Genomic DNA, 15257 nt, shown 5'->3' on the forward strand with positions numbered 1-15257 from the left:
TGAGGAGAAGCCATCGTGCATGAAGGAAAATCACTCACCGGAAAAATTTTCATACACAAGAATCAAGGGCAACTTTAAAGGCCTCGGGGGTAGAGGACCCCGAGACTTTTTTTTCGCCGGAATATTCTTTTTCACCGGAATATTATGGCCGGACGACGGCCGGAAAGTGGTCGGAAAACAACCGGTCGGTTGGCCGGTGGCCGGTAGTCAATGGCCGATGGCCGGTGGTCGGAAGTCAATGGCCGGTGGCCGAATTCAAAAGCGGACTTGTGTTCTCAAGGGCGGCCACACATGGGCGGATTGGAGGGTCCGATTTGGACTTATTCGCACAAGGGCGGCTACACATGGCTGTCTCTCATAAGAGAGGGCAGCCCTTTTGGCCTATAAAAGGAGGCCATTTCTACACACATTTCATAGTGTGAAGTTGATGCAACAAGGTGAGTGTGAGGTGGTGAGAGTGAAGCAAGGCGGGAGCTCCATTAAGGGTATAATCCCTTTGTAAACTACTTCTTGTTTTGAAGTACTAAAGCCATTGAGTGGCTGCTTTCCCGTGGACATAGCCCACATTGGTTGAACCACGTATATTGTGTGTACTCTCTCTCTCTCTCTCTCTCTCTCTCTCTCTCTCTCTCTCTCTCTCTCTCTCTACTCTATAATCTCGTGTATATAAATCTGTCTCTCTCCATTAAGTAATCTACTCAATTATCTATTTAGCTACGTCTTATTTCCTAACAACTGGTATCACAGCAAGGTTTGCTCGTAGCTAAATTATCTCAAGGAAAGGATTCCTTGAATTGAGTGGGAGTTATGGCGGAGGAAGGGAAGCTCAAGATTGAGAAGTTCAATGGCAAAAACTACCAACATTGGAAGATGCAGATTGAAGACTATCTCTACCAGAAGGACCTCTATTTGCCACTAGGCGGTCTTGCGAAGAAGCCCGCAACAATGGCAGATGAAGCATGGATTGTCCTTGATCGATGTCCTTGATCAAAAGGCACTGGGAACAATCCGGTTAAGCTTGGCGTCAACGGTGGCCTTCAATGTTTCGGAGATGAAGACCACGGAGGACATGATGAAGTCACTTCACGACTTCTACGAGAAACCATCGGCATCCAATAAGGTATTTCTTATGAAGCGCTTGTTCAATCTAAAGATGGCAGAGAATGGTTCAGTTGCAGAACACCTAAATGACTTTAACATAAACATAAGTCAAATTCGATCAGTGAAAATCAATTTCGATGACGAAGTGCGAGATCTCCTTATACTATCATCTCTACCGGATAGTTGGGACATTCTTGTGATGGCTGTAAGTAATTCTATCTCTGGCACAAATACTCTTAAGTTTGATGATGTTGTGGGTGTTCTCCTAAGCGAGGAAATGCGAAGGAGAAGCACAGGAGAATCATCAAGTGCTGCACTATCAGTGGAAACAAGAGGAAGGCTTAAGGAGAGGTTCAAAAACCAAAAGGGTCGTGATCGCTCAAGGCGGAGCAAGTCACGCACAAAGTCAGTTCTTGAATGTTGGAACTGCGGCAAGAATGGCCACGTCAAGAAGGATTGCTGGTCCAAGAAGAAGAAGGAGACAGAGTCTCAAGACAACAAGCCAACATCGGAGGCCAATGTGGCAGGTAAAGTAGAGCAAGATGCTCTAATTCTCTCATTAGACAATGTGTCTAATTCCTGGATAGTAGATTTCGGGGCTTCATTCCATGCGACACCATACAAGAAACATTTCCAAGACTACACCAAAGGTAATTTTGGGTATGTATACTTGGGAGATGATGAAGCTTGTGAGATTGTCGGCAAAGGTACAGTTTCTGTCAAAACTGCTAACGGAAATGAATGGAAGCTTAAAGATGTTAGGCATGTTCCTTCTCTTCGCAAAAATTTGATCTCTACAGGACAATTGGACAATGAAGGTCACAACATTGCATTCGGAAACAAACGGTGGAAGATCTCAAAGGGATCTTTGGTGGTTGCCAAGGGTGAAAAAGTCGTTACACTTTACTTGTGTATTGTTAGCACGCAACCTTCAGCTTGTGCAGCAACTACAGAAGTTGACAGTGCGGTGTGGCACTACCGACTTGGGCATATGAGTGCCAAAGGAATGCAAATCCTTCAAACAAAGAAGCTTCTACCAGGTTTGAAAGAAGTGGACTTAGAGTTCTGTGAAGATTGTGTTTATGGTAAACAAAAGAGGGTAAAATTTCAGAAATCAGGAAATGAAAGAAAAAATAAAAAACTTGAGTTGGTTCATTCTGATGTTTGGGGTCCTACAAGTACACCATCACTTGGTGGCTCATTGTACTATGTAACATTCATAGACGATGCGACTAGAAAAACATGGGTTTATGTCATGAAGAATAAATCCGATGTATTTTCTATATTTCAAAGGTGGAAATCCTTTGTGGAGAATGAAACAGGTACCAAGGTTAAATGCCTCAGATCCGACAATGGAGGTGAATATTGCAGCCAAGCTTTTGAAAGCTTTTGTGCTAGCAATGGCATTCGGAGGCAAAGGACAACCCCCAAGGACACCTCAACAAAATGGGATTTCGGAAAGGATGAACAGGACAATCATGGAACGAGCACGAAGCATGCGGCTACATGCAGGTCTACCGCTTGAGCTTTGGGCTTTGGGCGGAAGCTGTAAGTACGTCTGTATACTTAATCAATCGGTCACCCTCAACGGCATTGGATGGGGGATTTCCAGAAGAGGCATGGACAGGTAAACCGGTGAATTATGCATTTCTCAAAGTGTTTGGGTGTGAGGCTTTCATGCACATAGATAGAAGCCTAAGATCAAAGTTAGATGCAAAGTCCAAAAAGTGTTTCTTCATTGGCTATGGAGAAGGAGACTTTGGGTATCGCCTATGGAATCCTGAAGATGGTAAAATCTTAAGGAGTAGGGATGTAATTTTTAACGAACAAAATATGTACAAAGATTACTTGGAAAGAAAACAAATAAAAGAAACAGCTGATGAGTACATGGAGCTTGAGGACGGTGAAGACTCAAGGACTGCAAACGGTGACAATGTGCAACAGCGTCAACCAATTGAGGAGCCTCAACCTATTCCCCGAAGATCTACAAGAGCAAGTAGACCTCCAGAAAGGTTTGTTCCTTCCTTCAACCATCTCTTGATCTCAGATTTTGGAGAGCCGAAATCATATGAAGAAGCTATGCAACATGAATCCAAAGAAGAATGGACGAAGAGCATGCAAGTGGAGATGGACTCACTACATCGCAACCAAACATGGGAGTTGGTTAAGTTTCCTAAAGGTAAGCAGTCACTTCAAAACAAATGGGTGTACAAGCTAAAGGAAGAAGAAGGTGGGAAGAAAAGGTACAAGTCTAGGCTTGTAGTAAAAGGTTTTTCTCAAAAGAAAGGTATTGACTTCAATGAAATATTTTCTCCTGTTGTAAAAATGAACTCAATTAAGCTTGTCTTAAGCCTTGTGGCTGCTCATGATCTAAATCTCGAGCAAATGGATGTAAATACGGCATTCCCTCACGGTGACTTAGAGGAGGAAATCTACATGCTTCAATCAAAGGGGTATGAAGTAAAAGGTAAGGAGAAAATGGTTTGCAGATTAAAGAAGAGCTTGTATGGTTTAAAGCAAGCATCAAGACAATGGTACTTGAAGTTTGATCGATGGATGTTGGATCATGGATTCACAAGATGCAACTCGGATCACTGCGTCTACACGGAGAATTTGGGAGATGGGAAATTCATCATCCTAATGTTGTATGTTGATGACATGTTGATTGCAAGTGCTAACATGCAGGACATCAAAGACCTAAAAGAGGAGCTGTCCAAATCTTTTTCAATGAAAGATTTAGGTGCTGCAAAGACGATACTTGGTATGAAAATATCAAGGGACAGGACGAAGAAGACAATAAAGCTATCTCAAGAAGATTACATCAAGAAGGTACTAGAAAGGTTTGCAATGCAAAATGCAAAACCAGTTTCTACACCTTTGGCTGGTCATTTTAAACTAACGAAGGATATGTGTCCAAAGACACAAGAGGAGATAGCCTATATGTCTAAAGTTCCGTATGCTGCAGCGGTAGGTTCTCTAATGTATGCTATGGTCTGGACAAGGCCAGACATTGCACATGCAATGGGAGTTGTGAGTAGGTTCATGGACAACCCAGGTAAAGAGCATTGGCAAGCTGTGAAGTGGATACTTAGGTATCTAAAAGGGACAACAACAAATGCTTTGTATTTTGGAGGAACTGATATTTTTCTAGAAGGGTATGCTGATGCAGATATGGCAGGTGACAAAGATACTCGAAGGAGCACTACTGGCTATGTGTTCACAGTTGGAGGCACAGCAGTAAGCTGGGCTTCAAAGCTGCAGAAAGTGGTTTCACTTTCTACCACGGAAGCAGAGTATGTAGCAATGACGGAGGCAAGCAAAGAAATTCTGTGGCTTCACAGATTCTTAGAAGAGCTTGGATTCCAACAAGACAATTGTGTCTTGTACAGTGATAGCCAAAGTGCTATCCATCTTGTGAAGAACTCAGCCTTTCATTCAAGGACAAAGCACATTGAGGTGAGATATCACTTCATACGCACTCTTTTGGAAGAGCCTACAACTAAAGCTAGGAAAGGTGCATACAAGTGAAAATCCTGCAGACATGTTTACAAAGGTGGTCAACAAAGAGAAGTTGAGCTTTTGCTCATCTTCAATCGGCATTCAAGGATAAGAAGCCAGAATGGAAAGCAGTCACAGGTTTGGTTTGGAGATCAGTCTCCAAGTGGGAGATTGTTAAGTATGGAGCCTGATTTACCCTTGTAATTTTCTGTGGTAAAAGCGCACATTTGTAAGGCCCCCATTATGAGGAGAAGCCATCGTGCGTGAAGGAAATTCACTCACCGGAAACCAAAATTTTCATGCACAAGAATCAGGGGCCAGAATATTCCTTTTCACCGAAATATTATGGCCGGACGGCGGCCGGAAAGTGGTCGGAAAACAACCGGTCGGTTGGCCGGTGGTCGGAAGTCAATGGCCGGTGGCCGGTGGTCAGAAGTCAATGGCCGGTGGCCGGTGGCCGAATTCAAAAGCGAACTTGTCTTCTCAAGGGCGGCCACACATGGGCGGATTGGAGGGTCCGATTTGGACTTATTCGCACAAGGGCGGCTACACATGGCTGTCTCTCATAAGAGAGGGCAGCCCTTTTGGCCTATAAAAGGAGGCCATTTCTACACACATTTCATAGTGTGAAGTTGATGCAACAAGGTGAGTGTGAGGTGGTGAGAGTGAAGCAAGGCGGGAGCTCCATTAAGGGTATAATCCCTTTGTAAACTACTTCTTGTTTTGAAGTACTAAAGCCATTGAGTGGCTGCTTTCCTGTGGACGTAGCCCACATTGGGTGAACCACGTATATCGTGTGCACTCTCTCTCTCTCTCTCTCTACTCTATAATCTCATGTATATAAATCTGTCTCTCTCCATTAAGTAATCTACTCAATTATCTATTTAGCTACGTCTTATTTCCTAACATATTCAATGCATCTGCTTAGTACCAAACATTAAATTCAATGTAATTTTTTCTCATAATCACTTGTCTAGGTTTAAAAATCAAGCAATCCGACTAAGCCAGTTTGACCAAGCTAGGTGTTAGAGATCTTCTCTTAATACCATGGGGAATGCCTTCCTAATAATCAATGGTTACTTAGGTTCTTAATCTGATTTAGGCAGCATTGTGTGAAATGTACTAGGGCTTTCTAGTGGGCTTAGTCCCTATTGACTTTTAGCTTAGGTATTATAAAGGGAGTTTACTAGTGGGATGAGCCTGGGGAGGGTAACAGTGTTATATGACCCCCCAAAATTTACAAAATTAAAATGCTGAAAACGAACAAACAAAAACAAATCAAAGTGCCACAATGTAAAAATCTTAAGCTGAAAGAGAAATCTTAGCTAGATTTGGTACTTCACGCACATGTATCGCTTATGGTACTAAAGCCCTAGAGGTTCCCAGTGTGGGTGCTTTTCCTTAAAAAGAAAAAAACCCAGGCATACAAAATAAGCACACACATCAAAATTGAACCACTGTGAAATAACTTTGGGGGGTCAAAGAAAAGGTAATCTGTCAGGCAATGATTTCATGAGAAATTCCTTTTATCGTAGCTTAACTACAAGGTCTTTTAGATATAGCCTCTAGTTAGCCCTCGGACATGTAATACTTGGCTCTCGCAATTAAATAACTTAATTGACCAGAGAAAATTGAGAAGCTTGCCCATGGTATTAATAGTCGATCTTTAGTGCCTTTCGATCGTTAAATTAGCGACCCCAAACTTGTTTAATTTTTTATCTTTACAACTGTTTATGCGTTTGATTATATTGCAATTTAATGTTTATTGCTGACAAATGGTTTAAAATTCTGTTACCAATCAAATTGTCTACCTACAACTGCATATGATTTTTAATTGTATATGAGAATGCAATTACTGTGCCAATGTTGTTTGATTTTGCAGTGACTGAAGAAGGCTAAGGACATTCATCTCAAATGCTCTTCCACCTCGATGAACGAGCTTCAACTCAATAGCTTTCGAGGATGGACTCTACATCAGGAAGGGGGGCATGTTAACCCTCATGCACATTCCTATCACCTAAGACGGACACTGTATTATTTACTTGGTAGAGTCAGGTACCGGGCTTGTTGATCCAATAGGAAAAGGGTAAGAGTGATCGCCGATGAGAGGCGCACTCTAACTGAAACATTCAAGGGATTAGTTGGCTAAGCATGGGTGCCCAAATGTGAATGGGGCGAGCTCATATAAAAGTCAACTAAACCTAAAATTCACTCATTCTCTCATTTGTGCAATTAAAGCGTGCTCTTGCTCCATCTCCATCTTCTTCTTCTTCTTCTCCTTGTGTGTGTGTATGTGTGTGTGTGTGTGTGTGTGTGTGTGTGTGAGAGAGAGAGAGAGAGAGAGAGAGAGAGAGTGTGTGTGTGTGTGAAATCGAGCATTGCAACGGCACTGTTGGAATTAGGGTTGTAGAGAAACACACACAGCTTGGAGAAGACGAAGGAAGCTCAAGGCACACAATAGAGAGTGTATTCCTTAGTGTGCAATGGAAAGATAGATAGCCCTAGAGTGATGGGCGTATATACAATGCACGGGGGAAAAAACCTCCTAAAGAGGGAAAAAATGCCCCGGCGGTCCTAGTGTGTTCACACACATCACTACCACATGTATATGGTAACAAATCCCCCCTGGAGTGATGTGGTGAACGAGAGCGGGCACATGAGTAAAGGGAAGTGCCATGCCCTGAGGACAGGATCAGTCCACAAAGGGGAGTAAGCCCAAAGCTCTGCGGAAAGCTTCAAGCTTCTCACGAGACAATGCCTTTGTGAAAAGATCTGCAAGGTTGTCCTGTGTTGGCACATAAGCCAAGCTGATCTCTCCTGCTGAGAGCCTCTCCCTGACATAGTGGTAATGCACCTCAATGTGCTTTGTGCGAGCATGAAAAACTGGGTTCCTCGCAACTACCAATGCGCTCTGACTGTCAGTGTAGATAGTGTTGGCAGTGTCCTGTCCAACACCCAAGTCAGCCATAAGGCGTCTGAGCCATACACACTCAACCGTAGCTGTGAAGACTGCCCTGTACTCAGCCTCACAACTCGAAGTGGCCACAGTAGGTTGCTTCTTGCTCAACCATGATATACATGAACTGCCATGCATGAAACAAAAACCACTTGTGGACACTCGCGTGTCAAAACAACCAGCCCAATCTGAGTCCGAAAAAGCATGTAAGTCTGGCGGCAATGATCCCCCCTTGGGATAAAACAAGCCAAGATGTAAAGTGCCACTAAGGTAGCGGAAAATCCTCTTGACAGCCTGCCAATGCTTAGACCCTGGGCTATGCATAAATCTGCTGACCTGCGAGACTGCAAACTGAATATCTGGCCTCGTGTTGCATACATAAATGAGGCAGCCAACAGCAGTTTGGTAAAGAGTGACATCAGCAGGATCGCCAGCATCATGTAGACTCAACTTCAAACCTGTTTCCATGGGAGTGGCAATAGGTTTGCAATCCTCAAGTCCAAACTTACATAGCAATGTCTCTATGTAACTTTTCTGACACAAGGCAATACCACCATCACACTGCTTAAACTGTATACCCAAGTAATGATGCAACAGCCCCAAATCTTTCATCTTGAAAGTAGCATTCAAATCAGCCTTAAATTCAGCAATATGTCTCTCATTTGGTCCAGTAATCAGCAAATCATCAACATAAAGAACCACAATGAGAAATACATCATCCTCACGCTTTACATACAATGTGCTTTCTGTTGGACTGTTACGAAAGCCTCGTTTAACCAAATGAGTGTCAGCTTTCTCATACCAAGCACGAGGAGATTGCTTCAACCCATACAAAGCCTTCTTACATTTGCACACTTTGTCCTCTTGTCCTTTTATGACAAAACCGCGAGGCTGCGTTACATAAACTTCCTCAAATATGTCACCATTCAAGAAAGCAGTAACAATGTCTGATTGATGTACATCCCAACCAAAATGAGCTGCCAATGCACATAGAAAACGCACAGTAGTCATACGACAAGTGGGAGCAAAAGTCTCTTCATAATCTATGCCTTTTTGTTGTGCATAACCCTTTGCAACAAGTCGAGCCTTATGGCGATCGATCTCACCATCCGGCTTGCGTTTCAACTTGTAAACCCACTTGGTACCAATGGCCTTTTTGCCAGGAGGCAAATCACATAAAGTCCATGTATCATTCTCTATAAGTGCATCATATTCTGATTTCATGGCAGCAATCCAATTTTCTGAATTCTGTGCTTCATCAAAAGACAGAGGCTCCTCAACATCATGTAAACTAGACACAGCCAAAGCATAACAATCTGATGCATAAGATGCATGGCGAGAGCCTGAACGAGTACGACTAGATAAAGGTGCATCCAATTTACTGTCACGCAAAGTGTGCACCAGCCATTTTGGCATACTACTAGCCTGCTCATTTTCAGCCCTTTCCTCATCAAGTACATCATGTACATCTGCATCAGTAATAGGCTGTTCTAAAACATTTTCAGAAACCCCCATAGGCTGTACATTTGCCTCATTGGAACTTACATTCGTATTTCCACCACTGAAAAGAGGCAACAAAGTGTCATAAATGTCCTGTGAGCTTACATTACTGTCTCTAGTACATGACAGCAAGGGTTGAACAGAATCTTCCACAAACACTACATCCCGTGAAACCAAAATACTTTTTGTTTGCGGATGATACAACCTGTAACCTTTGCTTTCAGCACTATAACCAACAAAAATACATTTGACAGCCTTATCATCCAATTTTTAGCGCTGCACTTGTGGCACCAAAGCATATGCCAAACAGCCAAAAACACGCATGTGCTCAATAGAAGGTTTTCTATCATGCCATGCTTCATATGGAGTAATAGACTGCAAAGCTTTCGTAGGACACCTGTTAAGTACATAAGTGGCACACATGATGGCCTCAAGCCAAAAAGAATGCGGCAAAGCTTGACTTTTGACCATACATCGTGCCATTTCCGTTAGTGACCTGTTTTTCCTCTCAGCAACACCATTTTGCTGAGGTGTATAAGGCACTGTACATTGGTGTTTTATCCCACGACTAGCTAGAAATGCATTAAATTCATGAGACATATACTCCCCCCCTCGATCGGAACGGAGGGTGCCCATAGTACATTTTGAGACATTTTCAGCCATAGCCAAAAATTGTTTGAAGCACATAAAAACTTCGGACTTCGCTTTAAGCGGAAATACCCACGCATGCCTGGAGTAATCATCAATGAAAGTCACGAAGTACAGGTAATTGCCCAAGGACGGAGTTTGCATGGGCCCACAAACGTCACTATGCACAAGCTGCAACCTGCATGTGGCCCTAACTGAACCATCCTTTGGAAACTTAGAACGCTGCATTTTACCCAGAATACAGCCTTCACAAACATGTTTGATAGGTGCTTCAAGAGGCGGCAAAGAAGCAACCATATCAGATTTCTGCAAACGCAGCAAACTGGCAAAATTCAGATGACCAAAACGTGCATGCCAAAGTTTTGCATCTGAAATAGCCCTTGAATCTACAACAGCATTTGCAAAATTTTGTCCACACTTGTCATACAAAGTGAGCTTATACAGCCCACGGCACAAAAGCCCAGATGCAACAATTTCATCACCAAAACTGAGATCATGAACTGTACATCTGTCATCCACAAATTTGACTACAAGTCCAAGTCTAGCAAGTGCGGATACAGACAAGAGATTCTTCTTGATCCCAGGTACATAAAGTGCATCAACAAGTGTGAAGGAACTGCCATTAGCAGCAGTGAGCACAATCTTTCCAACTCCCTGAACTGGATAAGAGGCGTTGTTGGCACAAGTGACTGAATTCCCATGAGGGACAGACTCGAGAGAGGTAAACAATTCACGATGTGAGGTAATGTGCTTTGTAGCACCACTGTCGAAATACCACACATGTGAATCTGCAGCAACTGACAAGCATGCATCATGGACAGCAGGATTGTAAGTGCACTCTGCGCTAAAAGCCCATTCTGCATCAACATCAGCATCACAATCTCCTTTCACAGAAGACTCAACAATGGCTGCATTTGTAGTGGAACCAGCATTTGCAGTGGAACCACCCTCTTTCTTCTTAGCCTCTTTGGCCTTCAACTTAGGACATGACTTGATCAAGTGATCATTGGCTTTACAATAATGGCAACGCATCTTCTTTTTGCCCTTATCACCAGAATTGCCAGACGAAGTGCTGCCAGCAGAAGCATTAGGAACAGAATTTTTGCCACTCGCAGCAGAACCATAAGAAGTGGCTGCATTACTGTTACCACCCTTTCTTTGAGAAGCAATAAAAGCCTGTTCAACTGCACGCTGCCTAGTCCTGTTTTTTCTAGAAAGTGACTCTTGCAACAGCAATGTGCATAATGCATCAAACTTGACAACTTCAGGATTTCCTTGGGTCATCAGTCTCCAAGTACTAGCAAAAGTCTGGTAGGAATCTGGTAAGGCATCAAGAACAGTCTGCACAAGGGAACTGTCAGAAATGACTTCACCTGCAGAAATGAGTTGCTCATTGATATCCTTGACACTAGCAAGGAAAGTGTCCATATCATCTTCCTCATGCATAATCTTCGACTCTAGCTCTTTACGCAGCAAAGCAATTTTAGCCTCATTGCGGCTTGCATAAAGACCTGCTAGAATATCCCAAGCCTGTTTTGCAGATTTTGCTGAACGGATGTGAGGAATAATGGTGCGCTTCACAGACAACGCAATCAATGCATGAGCCTGCGCATCCTTAACATCCCAACGAGCTTGTTCTGCTGTAGGCAAAACAACTCTAACAGCTGCAATCCTTGCAGCAAGACCTGCAACATCCTCAATATCGCCTACATCTTCAGAACCAGGACGTACATCAATGCCCTGCACAATGTTCCAGACACCTTTTGACACAAGAACGTGTTGCATCATATAAGCCCACATAGGGTAGTTGTCCCCATCCAACCTGTCCTCAGCAGCAAACATCTTGAACACATCTGTGTTGTTGTTGTCAGCCATGGTAAATGCTGCACCTGATGTGAAAACTGCCCGAAAATAGGAGAAATGGAGCGGGAACAACTTGTGCTATATAGCACAAACCGTAGAAGACTATAAGGCACCTGTTATGCAAAAAACGGCACTGACAGAAAATCTGCACAAAATGACGAAATAACCTGTGCAGTACTGCCCGTAGTGGAAACGGAGGCCGAAATGAGCCCAAATCAAAATTCTGAGCAGACCGAGCTCTTCGAGCTCACCCAAAATATTTGTCGACCTGCGAACGCTTGCCAAAGCTCACTGAAATCGGAGAAAGTGAGCAGGCGTGTGCTGGAGCAGCTGGCGACTAAGCCCGGGAGGACGTGACCTGCTCTGATACCAATTGTTGGAATTAGGGTTGCAGAGAAACACACACAGCTTGGAGAAGACGAAGGAAGCTCAAGGCACACAATAGAGAGTGTATTCCTTAGTGTGCAATGGAAAGATAGATAGCCCTAGAGTGATGGGCGTATATACAATGCACGGGGGAAAAAACCTCCTAAAGAGGGAAAAAATGCCCCGGCGGTCCTAGTGTGTTCACACACATCACTACCACATGTATATGGTAACAGGCACACGACGGCGAGGCGGTTGAGTGCGGCATAGTGGCGTCTCCCTCTTCTTCGCGGCGAGGAATCCTCCACGGCAGCAAGCGTAGAGTGGTGAGTGACACACCATTTCCATCTTTGAGCTTACTAGTTTAGGCTTGTTGTGTGCTTGGAGCCATTTGTGGCTCGCACACAGTGTATCGGCAAGTTCCTTGCATTGACACGTGCGACATACATGCACAAAGAGCAGATTGTTCAAGAAGTGGATGTTTAATGGAAAGCGGCTATGGATTGGGAGTTGAAGGTCCTTCACTCTGTCAATGTAACTCAACTCACTCCCAATCAAATCAATTCTCAGTGGCATCAAAAATCGCTTCCATATCCTTTGATAAAAGTGAAGCTGTTGCAAGTAAAAGAAAGACTCTATAAGGATATGCAAGAACAAGGGTTAGATGCTCTCCACCCCACATGGAGGAAAAATTGTCTCACAAAAACTCAAGATATCTCATATTGTTTAAAAGGGCACCGAAGTCAATTCAAAAGGACCCAACATTCTATCATGTACCAAGTGTAAGGACATGACAAGCACATGAAGCACTAAAAAAGAAGGCCAACTTGGTTAACTACCCGGATCTGCCAACACCATAGCAAGGACCGACAAATGAAGAATACATGGTGCAAACCCTAATGGGTGCCATGAACTTCTTCAAGAGCCTCCCTGACCTCTCATGTGCAATGCTTTTCAAAAGCTACAAAATGCTGCTTACATGTATTCAAGTTTCTCATGAGCTTGAACAAGCGGGAGCCTCATGGATGTCCTTTTTAGAAGGTAATCAAGGCTTATGCTATGATTTAAGTGGGCAACCTTCAGAAGAATTCCTTTAATGCTTCTATGCTAGATGCATATTCTTGCCATCGAACAATATGTTGGCATTTGAAGAATATTTTTACACCGGGTTCTTCACATGGCGTACAAAGATTTTTGGACCAGTGATCAACAATTTAACTTCAAGGTTCATATTCAGCCATAGAACTAAAGAATAAAGTTACTATTTAATTTTTGCAAGTCCTTGAGAAAGAACGGCGCATCCGATATCAAAAATCTCTTCAAGCACTTAAAGACCGCCTCGTCAGCCGTCAACCCGAAGACTACTTATGTCCATGAAACTGTGTCAAGGGACAACACACTCAAGGAGGGGGGAAATGTTAACAACAAGCTAACCCATGTAACATTTTTCGGGAGCTTCATTGTAAAGACACTTATTCTTTTGATAAATCGAGAATTTGGTAACTCCTATTTGACAAGTGGATATTGTAATCTATGAGCCGGAGCTATAAGCTTCCAAATTGTATCAGTTAATCCTTGGTTAGAGCTCCCAGATGATTAGTTTTTTACCTAAGAAACCTTGGCTAAGATACAAAAGCCAATTTTGTACAGTTATCATGACGTTTTTGGATAATGAAACACACAGCGTGAGCTTACAACGCTCTCTTCTCTCCTTCTCATTCTTGTATCTCTCTTGTTGGTTGTCACATTGCAGTGCCGTCTGTTGTGTTGCAACCACAAGTAAGAGCTCTATACATTGACATAAACATATCATGGTAACTCGTAGCATTAGACATCATGGACTCGAGGCCTAAATCTCATTATAAGTAGGAATTTAAGCTAAGAAATCACAAAGTAAGTATAGCGGGATATTGGGGCATGATTGCTAAGCATTTAGATGCATTTTGGGTCAAAAACGACCTAGGTCAAGATCTCAGTAATGTTAATAATCGCATTTTTTTCCACTCTTTGAAAGTGAGATTTGAGACCACAAGCATGTGTGCTTAAGTCTTATATACTTATCCTAGAAGTTTCATAGCATTCGTATGTCGTTTGATGCTGTAACGATCATGGTTTGCTTGTCGATTCACTAGCTTTTGATGACTTAGGTCATTTGAGTGTAGCTTGTGTTAGATGCGAGTTATCTGTTGTTTTTCAAGAGATTGACACCCTCTTGTAGCCTCCATGCACTAGTCGAGTCATCTTTGTCCCATGGATTGACAATTATATTCGTGGTTCTTGGTATGTCTGCAATAAGATAAGAGTGAGGTTAGAAAACTCATCCACATTGGTGCTCACTGCTTGCTTATACACGGATTTACATTCAGTTATGAATCTTATATTGTGTGTCATATATAGAGCTACTTTATAAACATGTAGTGATTATGTGTACATGATGCAGTAGTCAAGTTTCTATTCGAAGCCTTTGGATGCATATGAAGATTTCTTTGTCTCTTAACATCCATCTTGCAAATATGTGTGTTAGAGTATATAGAGACGACATGAGGTCTTAGCTCATGCTGATTTTTGAGATGTTGGCATTGTGGTCACAGATGGCATATTATATTGTGCTGCTTCAGGCGTACGAGGTAGTAGAGAAGATGTATGCAATATGCAGAGGCAGCTATGGCAAAGGCTATAAAGGTGTTTCTAGTGCCTAGCCATGCAAATGACAGTGATGTCACGCTTGCCTCTAGTGCACCTCTTGCATATATCTCTCGCGATGGCACACTTTCTTCACACTGGTTGCTAGATGATGTTGCTATTTTTTGTGTCTCACGCCATGTCATGAATGGTTCATCAGCTTTTCTAGTGGGAGACTTGGTTGTGTGCACCTTGCAAACAAGTCAGCATATTACATCGATGGTGCAAGAGATGCTTGTATGACATTGCTCAATGCTGCATCGTATATGCTACGACATGTGCGTTATGTTCCTCAACCGAAACAGAGTTTGATCTTAGTCAATTAGCAGACATTGGATGTCATATACTGATTAGATGCCCAAGCTTCACTTTAAGGACATCATGGATGGAGTGGTGATTGAGTTCAACGGACATGGAGACTTTTCATATGGGATCTTGGCTTCAAATCATGAGCGATGATGTCTCTATTTTGGCAGATGTCTGTATATAGCTTTTAGGTTTGAATTTTTTGTATGACAAAATGTAAATCAAGTCTTTTTCTCTACACACATCCTAGCTTATGAAATTGGCTTGTGCTAGCAGCTTAACATGCCTTGAGCTTCCATTTGAGCACGAAAGATATATTAGAATGGATTAGACTGCT

Source organism: Adiantum capillus-veneris, chromosome 9, assembly GCF_014529385.1.
Source record: "Adiantum capillus-veneris isolate H3 chromosome 9, ASM1452938v2, whole genome shotgun sequence".
In the NCBI taxonomy this organism is placed as follows: Eukaryota; Viridiplantae; Streptophyta; class Polypodiopsida; order Polypodiales; family Pteridaceae; genus Adiantum; species Adiantum capillus-veneris.